The 6,769-nt window shown below is 37.6% G+C and overlaps 1 long non-coding RNA gene across 1 annotated transcript; it reads right to left on the reverse strand.

Moving 5' to 3' along the window:
• Positions 1-805: 805 nt before the first annotated feature.
• LOC306656407 lies at positions 806-6,702 on the reverse strand. Its single transcript, XR_013762506.1, has 3 exons — positions 6,606-6,702; positions 6,125-6,328; positions 806-4,428 (listed from the first exon to the last, which is right to left on the reverse strand). It is a non-coding gene; the product is annotated as an uncharacterized lncRNA (long non-coding RNA).
• Positions 6,703-6,769: the final 67 nt, after the last annotated feature.

Raw genomic sequence — 6,769 nt, forward strand, 5'->3', positions numbered from 1 at the left:
CTATCCTTGTTTCAATAAGCTTTGTTAGTTTTTTAAAAAGTGACTTTTGTTTTCTTGGGGTTCAACATAATCTACTTTGCCATGCCCCTTATAGTTGGATTACTATCTTTGTGTCTAATTGATTCTTAGACTTATTAGGCCTGTATAGTAATATTTGAGTATGTCATTTCTGATATTCATAAACACTGTAAGTACAAACATCTCCACCTGGTTTTTAAGGCTTACATTCATAAACACTGTAAGTACAAACATCTCCACCTGGTTTTTAAGGCTTACATTCATAAACACTGTAAGTACAAACATCTCCACCTGGTTTTTAAGGCTTACATTATCTAGACCAACAATACCATATAAATATTACTACCAACATTCACCCTTCTTTATAGTTAGGAAGTATGCCCACAAACATGTGTTATTTATTTATTACTTCTTTGCTTTCTGATGATAGTGATTTTCTTACTCTGTGAAATGTTTTGTGGGTTGGTTTTTACGTCTTTCACACAGAATTGAAGGCTCTTAGAGATCAGAATCTATTTTAGTTCTTGAATTTTATACTTTTATCAATTGAATCTTATCAATTTGGAAAGAAATGCAGAAGTCTTCTACTTCCATTTTCATTACTTCTTTTAAAACTATTTTAGTTGTAGATGAACACAATAACTTTATTTTATTTATATTTATTTATTTTTTAATGTGGTACTGAGGGTCAAACCCAGTGCCCCACACTTGCTAGGCAAGCACTCACCACTGAACCACAATCCCAGCTCTTTATTGCTTCCTTTTATTTTATCACTACAACATAAATAAGCAAAACAAAGGTTGTATAATCAAAAACAAATTGGGTAACAAATTACTACATTAACAAATTCATAGGGCATTGTACTCATAAAGAAAATTTGCATCTAAAATTGCTTTATTTGAACTAATTTTTTGAAAATGTCTTTAAAAAGATCATATAGGGAGCAGGTGTCATAATCACCACAGAAATTTTCTCTACTATATTCATTTCAGGCTATGTCTGCATGTTCCTAGGGAATTGCAGAATTAAGATTATTAACTAAAGACAGAATTGTAAAGCAAAATTGTAAATTCTTAATTACAGTATTCATAAAAGTTTTTACCCACATCAGTCATATCTGAATTAATGAAGGTTATATATTCCCATGGCAATTTTATTATTTAATATGTCAGAACATGTGATGTAGTAGGTTGAGAATAGGTCTTAGAATCCAACAGGCCTGAGACTGAATTTAATACCTACTGCTTATCAGCTCTTTACATTTTAGCTACTTTATCTAAAAGTGAGATTTTTATGAAGATTAGAGGAAAAACTTGGAAAATTCACACACTCTAAATCTGTTAGGAAAGATAAATTATATGGAGGGTACAACAACATATTCTGAGGTATATTCATTTCAGATTTTCCCCTTCTTAGACCCAGGCCCTCTAATTTCTTAAGAAGTGACTCCTCTTCCAAGAAAATCTCTTACCCATCATGTTCAAGCTTAGGGACCACCTCCTTTGTGGGTCAGGAGATCCTCTGGCCTAAATCTCAGAATATTGTGCCTCATTTTTCTCACCTAACAGCACTCCAGGCCTGAGAGCTGTGTTTCTCCCAACATCTCTGCACCCAGATTAGCTTTATGAAAAGGTGTTTTGCCCTCAAAGGACTTTTTGGAAAATTATGCACTGCAGTAGAATAAGTATTACATATTGAATCAAGGGAATTGGAGTCACAAGTGATGTGACATTAGGCAAATCAGTTTGTTTCCCAGGAACTTGGCTCCTTTTTCTGTAAAATGTCACATAGAGTTAGATAGAGTTTAAAAATTAGTCTATTGACATCCACTGAAGTCCTGTTAATATCACAGCATTATCAGCAGGGAATGCAGCTATAACATGTAAGCAATGATACCCATCCTCTATAGAATGATGAGTTGCAAAGAACATGGGCTCTTGAGATGTGTTCAACCAACCTTGTTTGATTTCAGATTTCTTGGCAAAGAAATCTGAACTGTGGCCAAAGGGTAGGCCTTAAAGTTGTTTGTAAACATAGAGTTGAGCTAGGTGCAGTGGTATACACCTGAATTCCCAGAGACTGGGGAGGCTGAGGCAGGAGTATCACAATTTTGAGAACAACCTCAGCAATTTAGGTGAGGCCTATGCAACTTAGTGAGACCCTATCTCAAAATAAAAAATAAGAAAAGGGCTGACAATATATCTCAGTGGTAAAGTGTCCTTGGGTTCAATCCCCAGTACCAAACAAATAAACCAAAAAACCATAGAGTAGATAATACTCCCTCACTGGGTTGTCATGTGTATGGAATCAGATAGTGTTTGTGTATTTCAGGGACATATCTGTTTTTATTGAGAAGGCTTTTAAATCTAGCACTAATGCTCAATCGTTATCTTATTTAACACTCAGTAGCATATGATGCAGCTGATCACACTGTCCATTTTGAAACACACTCTTGTACTCTCGGAATGATCTTTCTCCTTTTCTTCTACCTCCTGGACTCTCCTTCTTTTTTGGCCAAATCCTCCTCATTTCCTTACCTCAAGCCCTGAATGAGTCATCCTACCAACCCTCACTACCAGATCATCTCATTCAGTTCTACACCTTCGAGTGGCATCATTGAGCTGATTATTCTTCCAGTGGATACTTTTTTTTTTTTTTTTTTTTTAACCAGAGATTGAACCCAGGGGCACTTAACCACTGAGTCACATCCCTAGTCCATTTTATTTTTATTTCAAGACAGGATCTAAGTTGCTGAGAGCCTAAGTTGCTAAGTCTGGCTTTGAACTTGCAATCCTCCAGTCTCAACCTCCTAAACCACTGGGATTATAGGCGTGAGGCACTGTGCTGGCACAGAAGACACCTTTCTTTTGCAATCCAGATTCATTTGGATTTTTCCACTTGACAGCTACATTTGGCTGAATGATAGGCATGTAAAGCCTAACATATCTCAAACTGCTTTTCATTTCTGCATTATCTCTTTCATGGTAAATAACAAGTCTATCATTCAGTTTCTCAGGTCAAAAACTTTGGAGTCATTCATCTAAATCTCCCTTACATTGATCTACTAACAAATCCTTATATATAGACAGTTGTGATTATGATGGTTTGATTATGATTTTTGATTTTACAATGTTATAAAAGTAATATTCAGTGGAAAACATTGAATTTTTATCTTTTCCTAGGCTAGCAATATGAAGTATGATACTGTCTCATGATGGAGGGCAGAGGTAGTGAGTAAGCTGCAAGCTTCCAGTCAGCCACATCATCACAAGGGCAAACAACCAGTGCTCTACAAGGTGCTGTGTTGCATTAAATGTGTTCAGTAGGTAAGGTGCATTAAATGTATTTCCAACTTATATTTCAATTTATGATTAGCTTATTGGGATGTAACTCCATCCTAAGTCCAGCATCTGTAGCTAGAATATACCTTCTTGCTTCCTTCTTCTCTGCTGCCATTCTAGCCTAAGCGTCTGTCATCTTCTACCTGGATCATGGCAGTAGCCTCTTAACAAATCTCCCTGCTTCTGTCTTGCCTGCTCTCCTTCCAGCAGCCAGAAGAAACCCTTTACAGAAAAAGCAGTTATCAAATCAGTTGTCATAGATTAAATTTCTTTAGAAGCAAACTGAGGCAGTATTTAGCATGCAGAACTTTTTAAAAGAGTGCCCTTGTGATCAACAGTTGTGGAAGAAAGCAAGGAAGCAGGATTGGGCAGACAGAGAAGTCAAGTGGTTATGCAGATATGACAGTCTCAGTTAACACATGCTGGCTCTCAGAGTGACAGTGGTCCTTCAGAGTAGTCCGGAGTTGGGCCAAAGATGGCCACACCTTCATGCTCCCTATGGATTAGTCATGGGGATGGGGTCTATTCTGTAAAGAACATATCCTCAGAAAACAGCCTTCTGTACCTGAGGCAGTCCCTAAAGGGACTCTCACCAGTCAGTCAGTAGTTCTCCCGGCTGGGGAGACAAGAGGCATTCTCTCAAGGGGGATTTTGTTAGTGTATCACATCACTGCTCTTCCTAGTTCCCTCCAGGGGCTTCCTGTGTCACTCAGAATACAATCCAAAGTTATTACCATTTCTCTCTGGACCTCATCTCCTCCAAACTCATTCTAAAACCACATTAGCTAGCTGGCTGTTTCTTGAACCATCATCTCCTACCCCCACACCTCCCACTAGGGTACTCCTGTCTTAGCACTTGGCAAACTATATGAGATAGACACCAGATGTGTTAGATTTAAACACTTCCTATTAAATTCTCCTCCAGGTATCTACAAGGTTGACTTTTGCACTTTATTCAGTCTGTTCAAAATTCACTTTATCAAAGCACTGTGGCACATGTCTGTAATCCTAGCTACTCAGGAGCTGAGGCAGGAGGATTGGTCAGCCTGTGCAACAGTGAGATCTCATCTAAAAAAAACAAAAATGAAAACAAAAACAAATCGATATTTTATCAAAGGGGATTTCTAGCAAACAGCACACTACCCTTTCCCTCTGTTCCCTTATTTGAATTGATTTTTATTTTTAGCATTTAAATGATGACACAACATGGTTTTATACATACACACTTTTGTTTTTTATCTGTTCATTCACTCCCTACATATGAATATAACCTCCATAACAAAGGAAAGACTTTAATTCACTGCTAAATCCCTGTGACTATAACAGTTTAGCACATAGTTGGTGTTAAATAAATATTTGTTAAGTACAATTATTTGGAGGGCAGGGCAGTTTTCCATAATAAATAAGAACTAAGGCACAGGACTGAAACAAGCCTAGGTTTTATTTGAGATCCTGAACGTATTAGTTATAAAAGGTAGCATTTGTGATATATGCTTTCTGCATCTGAGTTTTCTCAGTTGTAAAATATAGATGATTGTAAAAGTACATATATAACAGGCGTGTGGTGAAGTCAAATGGGATAATATGTCTAAAGCATTGTTTAGGTGCCTATGCATAACCTTAAAAATCTAAAAATTACTTGTAAGCATGGTACCTAGCATGGAGTAAGTGCTCAATGGTCGATGGTTATTTTTTGATCATTGTTATGACAAATATATGGGTTGATTTCTGGGTAGAGTTGTAGTTGATGAGCCCAAGATTTTTAAAATGATACAAATGATTTATTCATTTTGGAGTGCCCTATAGATAACCTGGGTTGATAACATATTCTTTTCAAGAGAAACAATTTGGGTTTATATATCAGTCTGCTCAGACTGCCATAACAAAATACATAACCTGCGTGGTTTAAGCAACAGAAATTTATTACTCATGATTTGGAAGCTAGAAACCCAACATCAAGTTGCTGGCTTATTCAAGGTTTTTGGTAAGGACTCTCTTCCTGGCTTGCAGACAGCAAACTTCTCCCTTTGTCCTTACATGGCCTTTCCCTACCATTCTAGAGGGAGAGGGAGGAGAACTCTTCCAGTTCTCCTCAAGTCTCTAACCTCATCATGAAGGCCCTACCCTCACGACATAATCTGACTCAAAATACCTCCCAAAGGTCCTATCTCCAAATATCCTCACATCTGGAGTTAACAGTTTCATGGTGTGCACTTTGAAGGGACACAAATATTCAGAACATAGAAGTGTTGTCAGAAAGTTTAAATAAAAAAATTAATGTGTGATGTTTGAGCACAAATCATCAGTGCAATGTCTTCACTTTATACACGTGTTTGTATATGGTGCCCACATTCATCTAAATTAGAATTTTTTTTGGTACCAGGAATTGAAAACAGGGGTGCTTAACCACGCACCCTAGCTTCCTTTTTATATTTTAGTTAGAGACAGGGTCTCCCTAAGTTGCTCAGGGCCTCGTTAAATTGTTGACGCTGGCTTTGCACCCCATTCTCTTGCCTCAGCTCCCAAACTGCTGGGATTACAGGTGTGTGCCCCACCCCCACCCTTCGAACATTATTTTAATAAGGGTCAAGAAAATTCTTACTAAAGAAATCTTGCAGTTTATTTAGTAAAACAAATCATCCTTTTGTAATCAAATCCATCATTCTATCACTTATCCGTCTTATAAATTCGGATGTTTGCACACTTAATTTCTCTCAACTATATATAGATGGGCTTGCTTTTTATAAATAAAGCACACATTTACCACATTAAGCCTTCTGTAGTTCTTCAGCAGGTGAAAACGCAGGCAGAAAGTCAGAAAAATCATAAGTTTTAAGTTTTGCTAATTTACATATAGGAACATAATTTTAAAACTTCAATAACCTTCTTCTTTTATTCTTATTTTTTCTCATTTCGTTTAAGTTGATGCCTCACAAATACACGTAGCAGTTTTGTTTATTAAACGTTCCTGCATAAAGAAAGGGTGAGAAGGACACAGGAAAAGAGAAATAACCTTTTAACTTCTGCTGTAGGCCACCCCTGCGAGACGTAAAATCAGAAAGGCAGGAAGGCCGGGCAATACAGGATTTGCAGCGAGACTTCCAGGGCCTCACTAAAGAGCAGAGATCCGCGGGTCACCTGGAGTCGTTCAGTGGCTAACGTGAATGAAACCAACCGAACATATCCAGAAAGTCACTGCCTTTAAAGAATCAGAAGATAGCATCCCTTTCTCCAATTAGTCTTACATTTTAAGATTCTACGTGTGTAGGGAAGCTAGATTTTAGCAGTAACAATAAGAAGACTCCCCAGTGGCTTTCCTAATCCTTGCAGGGAAAGCGCAGGTTTTCCGCAAACAGGAAGGAGAACCAGCATCCAATCGGCGCCCGCTTCTCAGTGGCCAATCAAATAT

The sequence above is a fragment of the Sciurus vulgaris genome (assembly GCF_902686455.1).
Source record: "Sciurus vulgaris genome assembly, chromosome: 3".
Lineage (NCBI taxonomy): Eukaryota > Metazoa > Chordata > Mammalia > Rodentia > Sciuridae > Sciurus > Sciurus vulgaris.